The 18,693-nt window shown below is 36.5% G+C and overlaps 1 protein-coding gene across 1 annotated transcript in view; it reads left to right on the top strand.

The window, feature by feature from the left end:
* LOC138713963 (uncharacterized) overlaps window positions 1-18,693 on the top strand; it is a 74,791-nt gene that overhangs the window by 35,083 nt on the left and 21,015 nt on the right. The window lies entirely within an intron of this gene.

Raw genomic sequence — 18,693 nt, 5'->3', positions numbered from 1 at the left:
TGAATAACAAGTTGTTCTATGAAGAGGTATACTTAGCGTGCCACAGATAAGTGATCTGGTATTTACGTCGTGGTTAGAGTATAGATAGTAGAAACGAGACGAAAGGTAATGACTCAGTCGAAAGTTACGAGCAAAAATAGTTGTGTGGAAATGAAATAATTTTATTCCTCTGTACACCTTATTTATGTATATTTATCTGTACATCTTACACAGACTGTATTCATCTGACGTTGTTTACGTTGTCTACTTACAGTATTCCATTCAATGCGCTGTCTGAGGGGTGGGGACAGGAAACTACACTAAAGCAATGCAGATAGCGTAATGTGTAACGGACATGGTCGGTCCTGATATGCAAGTCTGTAGACAGCAGTGTATGTGTACAAGTTGCAGTGTCCAGTCGATCAGTCCTAGTGAAATGGAGGAGTACACGAGAGCGGAATATGCAGACCTGATTTTCGAATACGTATGAGCCAATGGGAACGGTAGACAAGCTCACAGGTTGTATCGGGACAAGTACCCACGTCGGAGACATCCGGCTCATACCATCTTTCCACTACTGTTCCAAAAGTTAAGGGAAGGAGGGCACGTGGTGCGAAATTACAATTCCATTTCCACACAACTATTTTGGCTTATAACTTTCGACTCAGTCATTTCAGGACCAGGATTCCTTATCTCAAATTGATACATGTGCCCTTCCCCATCATCCTTGAAAGTTTGTAACACCAGCCCGGAAACACTCTGTATAATCAAAATTATTTTTAAGAAACCGGGATTTTCAGTACCCTAAATAAATATTTTGAACAATGCAATAATGAAAATGAAACAGAGAATGAAGATAAAGAGATCATGTACGACAATTGCGCCGGAATGTCAACTCTACATTTCTGGCAACGGAGCTTACCTTCTAAAATCTAGAAATTCTCTCCCACAGTCCTGATCACAATATGTTTTCCTTCTACGATAGTACGTAAAGTTGCATTTTATTCACTGGTGTAAGTGCGTAAAGTAACCCTTTAAAACACTAGTTCACAAAAAATTAAGTAATGACTTTACCCACTGCCAATTTCATTCAACAAAAAATTAATGCATTACCACAGTCTAGTATATACAGTCATGCAGAGCAGTGTATATTAGAGAGTACCGCATTCTCGGCGACGCACGGCAGCCATATTTACTCCTTGCTAGACACAGAAGCATAAGCAGTAATGCTAGAAGGAAGGCCATTAAAGACGATACCATACATGTTGTTGTGGTTTATTGAATACAGGAGAGAAGATTTAATAAACATTATTGTCAAAATGAAATGACTCATTAGAGATAACACTTTATTATTTATGTTATGTCCATTTCAATAGGAATAACATCAGCAATTTTCTACTGCAATTCTCATACCAACACTTCCACTGCCACATTTAGCAGATTGTTGTAGTGCATTTGCTATAACAGACAATTTTCTTAACAATAATATATTCTAGTCCTAAAATACAGCGATAAGACTTTTTCAAAAATATTATGACAAGATGGGAACGTATGAGTTGAAGTGTTAATGAATAAAGACTTCAAATCCTTTAGTATCAACTCATTTTCTACCAACGTTTCACATTTTCCTGCATATAGAATTATATCAAACACGAATTTACAAGGGTATACAAGTGACATTTCCTTGTACGACTTGAGAGTCACTAATGTGCTAATAAATTTTATAGATTCATCCCTGTTATCAGTTATTAGAGATGAAAAACAGTTTTCACAAATACTATATAACTTATTTTGTTTTATTTTGAACAAAAGTGATCCCAACAAATAGTAAAGAGCTTGTTTTTCACTCAAGTCAATATTTATATTTTCAGTTAAATTACAATTTAGCCTATATCAATTTCCTGTAGCTCACATTCATCTTCACTAGACTTACATATGTACCTACAAATTTAACTAATTGTTCAGAATCGCAAACTGCGTAATTTCCATGCTTCGTTTTTTGAGAAAAACTGAGAAATCTTAATGCAGTTCTGAATTATTTTGCATCCGGGATTGGATTTATGGAACGGAAAGCAGAAAATAAATTTTCTATCGAATTCTGCGTGCATCTATCTAGCGTAAGATATTTGAAGATCTCTTTATTAAGACAACTTTCTTGAAAATCAAGAACTGTTTTTGTTACCAATATTATACCAGTTTGGAATGGTTTCAAACGTCCGCTTTTGCCCACCTTGATATTTTCAATTATAAATATTATGTCATTACTTACGGCTTTTAAGGAACCCGGAGGTTCATTGCCGCCCTCACATAAGCCTGCCACAGTCCCTATCCTGTGCAAGATTACTCCAGTCTCTATCATTATAACCCACCTCCCTCAAATCCATTTTAATATTATCCTCTCATCTACGTCTCGGACTTCCCAAAGGTCTTATTCCCGCCGGCTTCCCAACTAACACTCTATATGTATTTCTGGATTCGTCCATACGTGCTACATGCCCTGCCCCTCTCAGACGCTGGATTTAATGTTCTTAATTATATCAGGTGAAGAATACAATGCGTACAGTTCTGCGTTGTTTAACTTTCTCCATTCTCCTGTAGCTTCATCCCTCTTAGCCACAAATATTTTCCTAATTACCTTATTCTCAAACACTCTTAATTTCTGTTCCTCTCTCAATGTGAGAGTCCAAGTTTCATAACCATAAAGAAGAACCGGTAATATAACTGTTTTATAAATTTTAACTTTCAGATTTTTTGATAGCAGACTAGATGTCAAAATCTTCTCAACCGAATAATAACAAGCATTCCCATATTTATTCTGCGTTTAATTTTCTCCCGAGTGTCATTTATATTTGTTACTGATGCTCCAAGCAAGATATATGTATGAATTTTTCTACCTCTTCGAAGGATAAATTTATAATTTTTATATTTCCATTTCGTATAATATTCTGGTCACGAGACATAATCATACTTTTTTCTTTTCGGGATTTACATCCAAACCTTTCGCTTTACTTGCTTGAAGTAAAATTCCCGTGTTTTCCCTAATAGTTCGTGGATTTTCTCCTAGCATATTCACGTCATCCGCATAGACAAAAAGCTTATGTAACCCGCTCAATCCAAACCCTGTCTGTTATCCTGAACATTCCTAATGGCATATTCTAGAGCGAAGTTAAGAAGTAAAGGTGATAGTGCATCCCCTTGCTTTAGCGCGCAGTGAAAATATTATGTCGTTGAGAAAACTAATCATTGAAGTATATTCCTCCTCTTGTTTGTGAGTTAATGCTAATTTTGTACAACGACAATTGATTACACATTGATTAACTGCACAACAACACTGCATTCTTCAAGATAACAATGGAATATCACACTAGAAACCTGTGTTCCTATGCAAGTCTTGCGTTGTACTGTCTCTCCGCAGGAGTAAATATGGCCGCCGCGTCGGCATTTATCGGATCAAAAGAATGCGGTACTCTCCAATATGTACACTGCTCTGCAGTCACGAAGCTTGAGTTGTGAGGTTGCTAGTAACAATAGATTGTACCGGTACTATTTCGCATTGTCTGTAACAGAGGTCTGCATCGGACGTTTTCGCTCGAGCGCCAAGTAGTTCATAGCATAATCCGATAGGTAGCGCACATGCATGATGGGTAAAATTGTCACGAGCGATAAATCCTAGAACGGTATAAGCCGAGCGTTAGACATTCGTCCTTGTTACAGTGATGAACTGTGTAGTAACATCATAGATGTTTATCATTTCAAAACTTTGCAGTGTTTAACTAACCTCTCCATAGTACAACTACAAAACTTGCTTTAAAATGTAATATAAATGTTGTAGGTATTTCCCCCTCCCCCCACACAGGAGTGATTTTGTTTTTGCCACATCTGATAGATGTTATTGGATGTAAATATAATTATTATAAACGGAGAACACAATCACGATAATGCAAGAACTGTATCAAGTTTTCTAGTAATAATAATAATAATAATAATAATAATAATAATAATAATAATAATAATAATAATAATAATAATAATAATAATAATAATAATAATCTCTAATAATTAGTGTATCAATCTTTGCGCCTGTAACAGTTGTGCAGCATGGTTATCCGTTTTGTTATATTTTCTGTGACGTTACCTCTGTACTAATATTGTTATTAATCTACTGCTATATCAATAATATTTTGTAAAACGTTTCTACATTGTCGCAGTATATAGGCGGAACACTATGTATGGACCTATCATATTATATATGTGGTAAATCAAATATTGAATAATTATGAATTAGCAATAATAACTGTATATCGAAGTTTTTCATACTATTTTATTTATAACTTCATGTTCCTGTTTCGGTACGTTCCATTAGACTGTTCCATTAAACGTTTGTCATAAACGCAGAAAATAAAGCCTTATTTTTACCGTGTGAGCAAAACATATGTGTATCTTATCTGTCGCCTTCCATACAAGATAAGACATGTCGGTGAGATGACCTTGTTCTGTGTGTCTATTTATTACGAGCGTATCACGACCGATCGTATCTCACTCGGGGGTGCGACACTCGACCGAGTGCAAGCGAGCGATTTAACTCCAATGCAGCACTCTGGTCTGTAATGAGGAGATATTAGCGATCCTAGTGATTAGCAACTATCTATGGATGCATATTTACTACGTATTGAGCTTCGTGACTGTATATACTAGACTGTGGCATTACTTCGATCTTATAAGATATAAATATTAAACGTAACACAAAATACAAGTAACAAAATTTAACATTGATATTTACATTTTAGCCCTTATTACTCTGAATTTACATCTATACTACTCATTGCAACAAGATTTACCATTCAACTTTTCCTAACTGCTTTGTTGATTATATGGCCGGTTTACCCAACAATTAAACCGTGAACATGAATAAAACAGGCTATAATTCCATAGATACTTATTTCTTAATGGTTCTGAGTTTAGACGGTCATGAAATAGTGATCTTATAACCTCTCAACTTGAAATATTTATTTAATGTAAATCTATGCTATCGTAGCAAAAACATAGTTTTATACACCGTAAAGTTATCTTTTTGGTCCTCTTGTGTTAGTGAAACTGGCTTCGTCTTGTTTCACAAACTTTACACTCGTGCCAAAAAGAGAACCTTTACGAACTTGTATCATAAATAAATATAAAGTTACTTCTTGTAAATCGGATATTACAAGCAAATTCGTTAACAATACCTACTTTTTTAAGACATTATGTTTACGCAGCAAAAAGCAAGCCTTTTTAATTATTAATTATTTTATTTATTTATTTATTTATTTATTTATTTAATATTTATTTATTTAACCTGGTAGAGATAAGGCCATCAGGCCTTCTCTTCCCCTCTACAAGGGGATTACAACTACAATATTAAGAATACAATTACAATTGTAATTACAATTAATATTAATTTACAAATACAATAAAAATCAAAGTACTGAAAGATTAACTGTATATTGTAAAAGTTAAGAAGAGAGAAGCATTTCTTTTATTAAGTAAAAATGAAACCTACTCTACGCAGTAAGAAAATGCTTAAGGGGACACTCAACTATATTCTGGAACTTTTTTCCTATTTGACCAATCTTTTTCAAATTTGGAGAAAAAGTTTAATATACACATGGAAAGTAACATGAAAAATCTCAGCTCATTAGATCCAATACTTTTCAAAATAAAAAAAAAATTTCAATTTTTAATCAATCATTAATTGAAATATCACTTCTAATTATAATTTTTTATTTTTTGGCTTTGTGCATTTGACTGTGACTTCTCAATGAATAGGGGAAGAATTCTGCGTATTCATTTAGTTCTGTCACGTAAATTAGTGTAGAAATTTAATTTTTCATTTCTATGACACTTTTCCTCCAATTTTTAAATTGAGTGTCCCCTTAATAAGTTTGCTTTTGAACGCTACTAAATTCCGACATTTTAAGCATTTTTCTGAAACCTTACCTCTGATATTATAATTTCAGATAGAGTTTATATCGGTCCGCCGTTTTAGCTATGTGAATAGAATATGCGCTTCCTGCCTAATCAAACGATCCGAGGTTCGATTCCCGGCGAAGGCAATTGAAGAAATTTATCTTTCGTCCACGGGATTAGGTGTTCCTCCGTTGTTTTGCAATTGTCCTGTGATGTCTCAGGGGTGGCCCACCGTCATATTGATTCCTTGACCAAGGAGATTCGCATTTGTGAGATATCTAGTATGCGACTCAGTGAACTTCCTTCGTCTGCCCGCAGTGCTGTGTAAGTTGGATGAAAGGGAAGGTAAAGCAGATTAAGAAAGAACGATAGGTCTACCATTTAGAATAAAATCTTATATTGGTTATGTTTACTTTTCTAAACTATTCGTTACGCTTTGAGGACCAGAACGAGCAATCTTTACTTTTATGTTCAACTCATAAATAAAATAGTTTTGAAAGTATGGCGCAACACGTTTAAGAGTTGAGTAAGTTTTCTTTCCGAGCCGTCTTTGAAACAGTATTTTTAGAGAATTCACATAAATCGTTCAGATTATACAGATTTCACAGTCAAAATATAAACTTGTATTATTCCTACTATTACACTATCGCCTTTCATACCAGTGGTTGCGGTGGTTAAATATGCCTGTCTGCATGTGAGAAGCAGGTTGTACGATTGAATTACCTGGCACGTCTTTCTGATCGTAATTTGCGAATTTAGAATATTACAGGGGATAATTATAAGGAAATTAATTATAATGACTGCATGAAATGTCTATATTTGAATTTAAGTAATAATTTAAGATTAGTACTTCTATTTGAAGGATTCGTAACAGTGAAACGTACAGCAGAGTTCGTACAGGTCAGTTTCTGTCAGATGCGTTTCCAATTCACTGTGGGCTAAAGCAAGGAGATGCACTATCACCTTTACTTTTTAACTTTGCTCTAGAGTATGCCATTAGGAAAGTCCAGGATAACAGAGAGGGTTTGGAATTGAACGGGTTACATCAGCTGCTTGTCTATGCAGATGACGTGAATATATTAGGAGAAAATCCACAAACGATTAGGGAAAACACGAGAATTTTACTTAAAGCAAGTAAAGAGATAGGTTTGGAAGTAAATCCCGAAAAGACAAAGTATATGATTATGTCTCGTGACCAGAATATTGTACGAAATGGAAATATAAAAATTGGAGATTTATCTTTTGAAGAGGTGGAGAAGTTCAGATATCTGGGAGCAACAGTAACAAATATAGATGATACTCGGGAGGAAATTAAACACAGAATAAATATGGGAAATGCCTGTTATTATTCGGTTGAGAAACTTTTATCATCCAGTCTGCTGTCGAAAAATCTGAAAGTTAGAATTTATAAAACAGTTATATTACCGGTTGTTCTTTATGGTTGTGAAACTTGAACTCTCACTTTGAGACAGGAATATAGGTTAAGGGTGTTTGAGAATAAGGTGCTTAGGAAAATATTTGGGGCTAAGAGGGATGAAGTTACAGGAGAATGGAGAAAGTTACACAACACAGAACTGCACGCATTGTATTCTTCACCTGACATAATTATGAATATTAAATCCAGACGTTTGAGATGGGCAGGGCATGTAGCACGTATGGGCGAATCCAGAAATGCATATAGAGTGTTAGTTGGGAGGCCGGAGGGAAAAAGACCTTTAGGGAGGCCGAGACGTAGATGGGAGGATAATATTAAAATGGATCTGAGGGAGGTGGGGTATGATGATAGAGACTGGATTAATCTTGCACAGGATAGGGACCGCTGGCGGGCTTATGTGAGGGCGGCAATGAACCTCCGGGTTCCTTAAAAGCCAGTAAGTAAGTAAGTAGTACTTCTATAGTACAGAGTGGGCACAATGTTCCGCTACCCCTTATAAATAGGGGCCAGATTTTTATGTAATTGTAAATATTATATCCTTTCAACCTAACCGTATATAAATAACAAATATTTGCGAAACTTGTAATTACTATTGATATATTAAAATTTGATACTACATATTTTTACATATTTACTTCACATTACATATTATGGCTTGGTATTATATAAATCTACATATTTAGGGTTTTTTTTTTTTCATTTTTACTTCTCTAAAAGGAAAAAAAAACTTCTACTGGGGAAGTTTACAATTTCAAATACACAGATTTAAAAAGCCTTTTTACCTACCCAAGAAAGGATATATTTTGGAACGAAACATAACGTCCTTAGTTCCAGGAAGTAATAGAGGCACTCACCCCATACCGCCCACTGTAAATATGAGTGAACAAAAGGCAACCTTTCTCATACAACTACTTTGTATTGTAAAAAATCACTCAGAATGTAGCGTTGCGGTGGAGTGGGATGAGGATGACATGATTTGTCTCGAACTATAATTGTTCTGCACACGTCTTAACAAGCCGTTCCCATGCTATTTGCAACCTTACTCACCCTCTTCGTAATCTCTCCAGGAAAAAATCCCGTATCAAATATGACATGAGCCACAATAAAGTAGCCGACTTTTGAAAAGAATCTGGAGGAAAGGAACAAACTGGAAAGATGTTGAAAGATTAAAATAAATAGCTTTTCAGGTTATTGCTTGACCTCTTTACTTTAAATTTAGTAGACCTATACGGAAATGGGATTTTCCGAGCAATTAGAAAGTATGGTTCTCAGCTGGAATAGGAATCCTACCCTTCTAAATGAGACAGGAATGTCACTTTTCAAACAACAGTTTGTAAATACCTATAATTTGAGGTTTTAGTAGGTACTTTGTTTCTTACAGGGAGCAGCTAAAATGCATGTATCCCACATCTCCCATTTTCTCCTAATCCAGTAAAGCGAAACAGTGCTTGCAGTTCTGTTATGTCATTCATTTCACTCAGTTCTCTAGTTTTAGTACTTACAGTATAAAGTGCAAGTGAGTTTATATACTGCTTTTAACCAACTAAAATGACCCCTGTATCTTCAACCCTAACGACAAAAATAAAATCATGGCTTGCGATGGAACAAGCTTTCACTACAGATGGAAAAATAGTAATGTGTCAAGTGTGTGCGATAAAAAAGTCGGGTGCTCTATGAAATCACAACTGGAGAGGCTTATCTATCCTATATCTGCCAGATAATGATATTAAATATTTTCATGATTTTACATATTTTGGTACATATTAAGCTTATTTTTCTTACATCAATATGTACATATTTCACACCTTGATATTACATAAAAATCCGGTCCCTACTTATAAATACCCATCTCAAAATACACACTATTTATGGAATTCCGTTCATAGTCCAGACACATCCACTTTACACTAACTGTGTGTCCAAAGGGTCAGTATGTCCCCCATCATTCTCCTCACACAAAACAATACGTAGCCAGGTTCGGTGTGACATCCGCCTCAGCATTGCTGGTGTAATCTGTTAGAAAGTGTATCGCACGGCGTCCTTCAATTCATCAATGGTGTCGAACGTTCCACCTATCCTCTTGCATTGGTTTTTATTTGTAGAATAATGTAGGGATACGCCATTTGTCCATTCTGTTAGGAAGTTTGAACCAATTTGTTTAATACGGGTCTACTATTTATAATGTGTTATTTTTTGGAATTTCCTTTCGATTTCTTTTCGGCCCATAAAGGTATACTGTATTTTGCACGTGTTTAAAAATTACATTTAAGCTTCTTTAATTCATTTTACTTTGTAGTTTGTTGCAGTGTAACTATTTATCCCATAGATGTAAAGAAATTGCCATTAGATCTACTATAGATTATGGAATTCTTTGGTTCTTGCTTTCAATGTTTATTTGTTTCGCAAATGTTAAAAATTTGCTCGTCATCATTAGTGTTAAACGTGTCCACGGAGATGATCCCATTTTCTGAGAAGTAGTGAGGAAAATGGAACATTATCTCGAATCGTCTTCTAGTGTGAAGAATTAGCTTTTGAAGTAAAACCCTGAATGTAATCTCCAAAATTAAATTTTCTGAAAAAATTGCTAAACTAGATTCCAAGAATCGAACTGTTCGTGTAAAAGAACAGACGAAGAATATAAGACACTACACCTTAGTAGTGGGGACGGTAATGATCCAGCTCTAGCTCCATTACAATCAATATATCAATCAAGAAAGCAATAAATCAATAAATTACTAAATTTGAGATAATTACCTGATATTTATAGTGATGATAATTCGATGACTATGACGATAATAGTACTAGTAATACTGCACTGGCCAAGAAGAAACTGCCTACAGAAGGATGCACTGGAAGGAATAGTGTACAGGAGAAAAGTTCGTAGCAGAAGAAGATATCAGATGACAGACGACATTAAGATATATGGATCATATTCGGATACAAAGAGGAAAGTACTGGGACATCATTTTATTTTTACTAAAATTTATAATATTAACCTGACTATACCATGTTGAGAACCGAAAACACAGTTTGCTACCCCCTTCCACGACTTGAGTTCGATGATACTGGCGTAAAATACAAACAAATCACTTTACTAGGTATAGGAGGGAAGAAAAGTAGTGTTCATCCATTTACGTAAACTAGGAAATATCACGCTTTTGAGTTTGATAATTTTCATTAGGTTTTTGTTTAATCAAAATACAGTACAGTATTAACAATAAGTGCTTTTACTCACGAATTGAGCTATCCATTCGGACGTATTCATTATGCAGTGTATATTATACTGTCTACAGCACATTAGCGTACAATTTAGAGGATGAAGTGAAATTGAAAAATAATCATAATATGGATATTTGAACACATTTTTAAAAATGGTGGCAGTTCATTTCGATACAGGCTTCAGTTCTAATGTGCATATTATTGTACTATGTACTATTGTACCTAATTCCAATTACCAGTTTCGTCCTCCGTACTAGTAACTCATGTTGAAATAATTCTGCACCTACTCTATAAAAGAGTACCTTACGTACTGTAAATTCAATTTTCACTTCTGCCCGATTCGAAAAGATAAAATTACTCAGACATGCTATCTACTGGGACTGAAGCCGGATGGTCTATGGCGAGACTGTGGCGAGTCCTTGGCATCAACCCCTTGATTTCATTACCCCCCTTTGATTTGATTACCTGGTTGGGATTTTCCGAGATTTTACCCAACCAAAAGGCAAATGCCGGGTAATATTTTGGCGAATCCTCGGACCTCACCTCATCTCACTACATCTCGCCAAAATATTGTAAAAAATTGCACAAAATTGTAAAAATTGTAGAAAATTACTAAATTGTAAAACTATAAAAATTTTTAAAAATTTTAATTGTAATATCGTAAAATTTTGACTTGTTCCACATCTTAAAGCTTCATTGCTCATGTAAGATTTATGGAATAAAATGAATGAATGAATGAATGAATGCCCTTCCAAGTGGTTATGTCGCAGGGTCGTAGAAAGGGGGGGTAAATCACGTGACAGTTAATTACTTAACGCGGCCCTTTTATTTAACTTATTTTAAGCAGTTGTATGGGTATATATTACGTAGACGTCCAATTCCTAACAAAAATTAATGTACTCAGAAAAGAACTAAGACAACCCAGCCACTAGCCTTTACAGAGAGGCGAATAGAAGCAGGTGGAGGAAACCGGGATGCGACGTAGGCAAATGGACGACAGTAACTGTGAGAAAATGATTCAATATTGAAAGTCCTTTCGTCACTGGAAAACGCTAACATATTTTGGAACGTACTGTCTACTATAACCGTATGGCTACTATGACTGTATATGCGGTCTTGGATCTGTGTGGAGGACGGTTGAACTTCATTAGTAGAAGGGATGGGAGTGAAGTACATTAAAAAACTCAGGTAAAATAAAAATTGAAGTAAAAATAAAATGATGTCCCTGTATAAAATAGGAAAGATTGGAGAATTCTTGGTTTGCAGTGAAAGACCTGTCCTTGGGCAGAACACACTGTCTGTATCTATCGATAAACATAAGTAAAACACGAGACATCAAATAACAAGCCAACCAAGAACAAAACGAAGTGGTAGTCATGGAACATGTTCACAAAGTCAAGTTTCTACGGCTTTCCGTTTCTACTTTATTGGGGTTATTCATTAACCGAGTTACATAAATATCCGAAGTTTTATGTCGCTATTGCAGCACAAAAATAGACTGATCATATCAGATTGTGCGCAACACGATTTATATACATCCGAGACCAATACTTAACTTCTAAAGAAACCACAGCTTTTGTGAATGAATTCACGCCACACTCATACTTAACAACGCAATGCAATTCAGTTTCAAGTTGGTACCGGTAATCATATCATTCTATAACTAGTTTGCGTGCAGTTTTCATGCATTAAGCACTGCATTAAGAATATATACTTTTCTATATAATTATGCTATCTGTAGATTTTAAAATTCAAATTAGGGTAGATTTAAAATATTTAGATGACTTTAATGCAGAATAGAGTGTATTTGTCTCTCAAGGTATAGTATATTATATTCATTATATTTATATTATATAAGGAGTTCTATGTAATAGAGACCTATGACTGGAAACAATATTTTGAGAACTTATTCGTCAAGCCATACAATAACAGTCTTACTAATAAACCGTGTACAGTTTTTATACCAGACTTATGCAGAGTTGAGACAGAAAACGTTACTAATAAACCCTGAATAAGCTATGGACGTATAAACAGGCTGTAACTATACAATGCGAATTGCTTTGCAGTAGTTATATACACGAAACCCCTTGTTTAAGCGTTGTATATAGGGAAAAAATGGCCGCCCCTCTAACAGCTGTTCGTATCGACTGTCATTTTATGATGAAAAAAATGCTATGTTTTATTTAACGACGCTCGCAACTGCAAAGGTTATATCAGCGTCGCCGGATGTGCCGGAATTTTGTCCCGCAGGATTTCTTTTACATGCCAGTAAATCTACTGACATGAGCCTGTAGCATTTAAGCACACTTAAATGTCATCGACCTGGCCCGGGATCGAACCCGCAACCTTGGGCATAGAAGGCCAGCGCTATACCAACTCGCCAACCCGGTCGACTTTTATGATGATGTTTACCTTGTAACCACAGAAGAACAAACCAAAGATCATAGAATTATTAGAATAATATTGCTGTAGCTTGTAATCTTTGACCAAAATATAGTGTGGTAATCGATTAGAGCCAGTCGTACTATCGATATTTAATACGCCACACTAGAGCGCTCTACCGGATGCAGTAGAGAACTTCAGATATTCTATAACCTTTCGTAACGAAGTAATGACGAAACTATGACGTAGTTGTGTAACAGTTGTACTGTTATACACGACGTATGTTGTGATTATTAGTAAGGAATTTACACACGACTTATAAACGAGCTACTCATTGTATAAGTATAAGACAGTTAAACGTCTGTATATAGAGTTTTTATTAGTAAGACCGCAACACAACAACTATTTTTAACAAAATAATCTGCCCTCAATGAGGGTGACCATAAAGATCCAGAATAAAAGCACTACAGAAATAATTTAGAAAGACAAAAAGATTAAATACGGGAATTGTTTAGTAAAACATCCAGAGAAATGCAAACCCAAAACAATCGTCAATGGCCAAAATATAAATGGTAATGCAATAATTGGATTGAATCCTTAAGAATATCCAATAAAATTTTTTGAATTTCAAAAAATCGGAGACCGAGTGCTTTTAAAATATTCCATGTGAACTTAGGAAGAGTGCCACGCGCACCAAACGAAAGACCAGAAACACTCCACTGACTAGTGGGAAGGTTATATTTCTCACTTAGGTACGGGATGCAGGACTCATAAATGGAGTTCTTCTCCTCATCAACGTGTTGTGCCTGCAAGACATCCCTCTGAAACCGGATTGTAGGGTCAAGAATGATTCCCTTAGATTGAGTCCTGTGGATGGCTACAATATCTGCTCTTCTGTTCGAATCTAAGGATGAAACGCAGTGGATCTCCTCGTTTACTTCCCATCCACGACGCTTGAGGACATCAGCAATACCGGTCCTGGCCTTATGGTGTCGATTGTTGCGCAGCAGCTTCGTTTTTCGACAGAACCCCAACACGTGACCAAGAGTTTCCGTCTCATTCAGTCAGGATGGCGACAACGGGTTGTGTTGAAACTTCTGCCGGGCACAGATCTAACCGCAGATAGATTGCTGGACATCTTAATTGCATTAATGTATTCTGAAATGGATAAATTTGCTTTTGATGACATCCAGGAATTTGCCTTGGGGCACTCAGAATACAGGATAACACCTTTGCCCTTATGAGGTAATTTACACCATGATTCAAAACTTCTGTTCCGCAAGATCTCCCTCAATTGTCGACCTTTAGTGTTGGGAGCAATAGAAGACTTACTGATGTTTAGTCTACGTAGACTCAGTTGCTGTTCAATGTGCAGGTTCCTTACAAAGTTAAGATGCATATCATTAATACGGTGAAGACGATTACAGATGTTGTAATGTTGAATGCTGGCCTCCCACTCTGCACAAAGAATTCCCAAACCTCGGACTTTTTTACTTGCGTATAATATTGAATTTGGCGTATCATCGGGCAGCATCATAATTTCCTTCACAGTACTTCTAATAATTTTGTCAAGATCTCGTAAGAATGTATCTGATAACTGAGGTAATGGAGCACATTGCAGAGGGTAAATCAAACCTGGCCATATATATTCGTTTATGATTTTTAATTTTTGGTCTGATTTTAATAACTTTGTTTGGACGAATCCATCCAAGTCTGAAGATAGGTTTTTGATAGTCTTGGTTTTATTGAAGGAGATTTTGTCTGTGAAATCTATTCCGAGATATCGGATACGCTCATTTTTATCACGCAATGAAGAAATAACGGGGCCTTGTAGAGAGATAATGTCAACTGCAAAGAGCTTGCCCTTTTGTAAAACTATTGCCTTGCTTTTAGCTGGATTTATGTGAAGACCAATTTCAGTTAACCTACTTTCAACTAAATCAACAAGAGATGTAGCATTTGCTTTAGTGTCACCAATTAAGCAAGGTCATCAGCGAAGGCTAGCGCATACAAATGAGGTAGTTGATCTGATAAAGAATAGCCATATTTAGTAGAAATATCATAATCAGTCAGATTTTGCATCACATGATTGATTGCCAAATTAAATAATATGGGTGATAACGGAGAGCCCTGTGCTACGCCACAATTTAACGCTATAGGTTTTGTTTTTTGAAAATTTGATTCAATTTGAATAGTATTTGCTGATAACGAAGAAGAAGAAATTAAATTGTAGAGATTCCGTGGAATGCATGCGTGCTGAAGGGCTCTTTTTATATGTTCATGTCCGATGGAGTCGAAGGCCTTAGATACATCAACAAATACGATACAGCAATTTTTTTTTAATTTTTTTGCTGATTGAAGACAGCCATTAACAATTGAAGAATTTATATGCGTGCCAGGCAGAGCCATAAATCCTCGCTGATATTGATTTAATGCAATATAACTTCTCAATTTTGAATCCAACACTCTTTCAATAATTCTTCGCCCTTATAAATTAAAACTGTCCGAGCTGTTTCAGAGGAGAAGGCATAAAAGAAAAGTGTAGCATTGCATTGGTAAATAAGGTTAGGAATTTCGTTGTTTTGAGATGTCTTAATATGCGAACAGTAACGCGGTCCGGGCCGGGAGACTTGTCAATCTTAATGCCATAAAGAGCCTTATGAATGTCTTCTTCAGAAACGGTAATGCTGTCAGGTAAATCACTATTAGGAGCGAAATTGGAAGTGGTGAAACATTATTTTCCGAACAAAATACATCTTCAAAATGATCAGAAATAACATTAAGAGGAATTTTGCAGCATTGTTGTTTGCTTGATTTTCGCAAAATTTGTCGGGCTATTTTCCTTCTTTGATTATAAAAATTATACTGCGCCAACTCATATTCGTATTTTTTCCTATTTACTTCCCTCTTTCGAATAGATTTTCTCACAGGATTATTAGATGATTGAAAATTATACTTATACTAAGCGTTTAATTTGCGATTTTTGTAATGTCGTATAGCTGGATGTTGAGGGCCAGGCAATTCAGTGGTTTCATCAAGAAAAAAATTTAATAAATATTTCGTTAATAGTTCCAGATCATCAGTATTTCCGTCCGACAGAATATGTGAAATACGGTCTTCCCACTGCTGCATCGGATTGTCATTATGACTATTGTGAGGCACTGCATCGAAAATATGACAATTATTATCTTGAGAATAACTCTTCTCGGGATCTCAGCCAGGTGAGTTGGAGATTAGCTTCCAAGCTTTCGACGGCTAGCTCTGCCATCTTCTTCAGGGACGAAGTGATGTGGGACGAAAAAATCGAAAATCGAAAAAGAGAGGAGAATTGGGAGGACAAATTTAAAAGGTACGCAAAAAGGGTCCTTGCAAGGGGTTGGGGGCTGTAAGAAAGTAAATATGTGAGCTCCAAACCTGTTGGCCACTAGTCTCACTCCGGTTATGCTGCTCCACTGAAGGAGCTCTAGAAAATTTTGAAGGGGAAAACCGAAAATGGACGTAACCCCTTAGGTACCACATACGCGAGGGGGATGGAAATGTGATCAAAATGATCACGGGACGGGACGAGGAGGAGATGCTGTGGGACGAAAAAAAAAATCGAAAAATCGAAGGAGAATTGGGAGGAAAATTTAAAAGGTACGCAAAACGCGTCCTTGCAAGGGGTTGGGGGCTGTACAAAACTAAATATGTGAGCTCCAAGCCTGTTGGCCACTAGTCTCACTCCGGGTTACGCTGCTCCCCTGAAGGAGCTCTAGAAAATTTTGAAGGGGAAGCCGAAATTGGACGTAACCTCTTAGGTACCACATACGCGAGAGGGGCTGAGATTGATCAATTGATCACGGAACGGGGCGAGGAGGAGTTGGCTGGTGTTTGCCGTTAGGATGGCAAGACGCCGTCATCTGTTGTTCGATGACAAAGCAGGTGAAGGCCGCCGGAAGAAGCGCCGTGAAATCTAAGCTGCAATTTGAGAGGTCCCTGTCCTTTCAATTTGCGATTATTGAGTGACCTCGTATGTTTAATAGACTATTAATATTATCTGAACTAGGGCATACATAATTTATAATAAAGGTGGAATATATATGGGGAAGGGCATATAGGTCCGTGGCCCATTTCTTATAGGGCTCATCCCGACATTTGTCTTACGCCTGAGGAAAACCACGGAATACCTTAGGCAGGATGAGTTGTCTCATATAAGAGACTAGCCAATTTGGCTATTATGTAGGAGGTCATGAGCCTTGTTGATTTGTCTCAATTTCGAGACCAGCCATTTGGCTATATGATGGCTCAATTGCGAAGAGGGGGGAGAGATGTAATTGTTAATTAGGGAGATTAATGGGGATATGAGTGCAGGTCCGTGGCCCATTTCTTTTAGGGCTCATCCCGACATTTGTCTTAGCGCCTTAGGAAAACCACGGAAAAACCTTAGGCAGGATGTGCTGTGGGACCACGTCTAGCCGGTGTATATGCAAAAGTAGGGCTTCCCGCTGCGGGCCAATCAGGAGCTAGTTGATTGGCTGCCGTGCCCACCAACCAGAATGAGCCTGGCGGTCGGAACTAGGAACTAGCTCCTGATTGGCCCGCAGCGGGAAGCCCTACTTTTGCATATATACCGGCTAGACGTGATCCCACATCACTTCGTCGCTGAAGAAGATGGCAGAGCTAGCCGTCGAAAGCTTGGAAGCTAATCTCCAACTCACCTGGCTGAGAACCCGAGAAGAGTTATTCTATATCAAACGCCGGGAAAGCCTCAAGTCATACAATTATTATCTTGTTCAGGTGAAGTGCTTGCAAGTACCAGCGGAGGATCATTACTATTAGTATTAGAAATATGAATGTCCGAAACTAGATCATTGGAAGAAGTAGAAGAAGAAGGAGAATAATATTGACTCACGATTTTGTCCCGTCGTTGTTGCGGGTGATCTTTACCGATGTGAATATTGACAACAACAGAAGATTTGCAGACTTTTTTACAAACTGGACATATGGCAGTTGCACTAGTACATGAAGAAACGTTCATAATGGGACTAAATAACCACTAAAGTGCAGGAAAAATTTGGGTAGTCAGCATCGAACGTAGAAAAAAAAAATAAAAATAAATTTAAATAAAAAGTTTTTGCCAACACTTTTTAATCTTTATATTGACGAAGCAATGAGGAAATTTAAGTTGCAAATGCAGAAGTGCAACATATCAGAAAACGTTAAAAATAAAAAATTCTTAAAAAACCTCCTCTTTGCTGATGATCAAGTTATATTAGCTAGTGACGAGGATACATTACAAAGGGGGCTATTTGAATTATATAAAATTACGAAAGATATGAATCTAACTATTTCGAAAGAAAAAACAAAAGTAATGGCATTTATGGGCAAAAGAGTGGTAAGATCAAAGGTTAGTAGTGGAAGACTATATCATAGAACAAGTTAATACTTTTAACTTCCTTGGCTGCCATCTATCATATACTCATGAAAAAGATATTGATTATAAAATTGCCAAATTTAACAATATATGTGGGACCATTAGAAGAACACTCCGTAATAAAACTAGGAAAGATACACAGATTAAACTATATAAAGTTATGGCAATACCAACGGGCTTATATGCGAGTGAAATTTGGACGTTAAAAGAGAAAGATTGAAGCCGACTACAGGCAGCTGAAATGCGATTTCTTCGAAGTGTAGTAGGAGTAACTCGACTGGATCACATCAGGAATGAGGAAATAAGATACAATCTAAAAGTT

This window comes from Periplaneta americana, chromosome 14 (assembly GCF_040183065.1).
Source record: "Periplaneta americana isolate PAMFEO1 chromosome 14, P.americana_PAMFEO1_priV1, whole genome shotgun sequence".
In the NCBI taxonomy this organism is placed as follows: domain Eukaryota; kingdom Metazoa; phylum Arthropoda; class Insecta; order Blattodea; family Blattidae; genus Periplaneta; species Periplaneta americana.
This window is presented reverse-complemented; position numbering and strand designations above follow the sequence as displayed.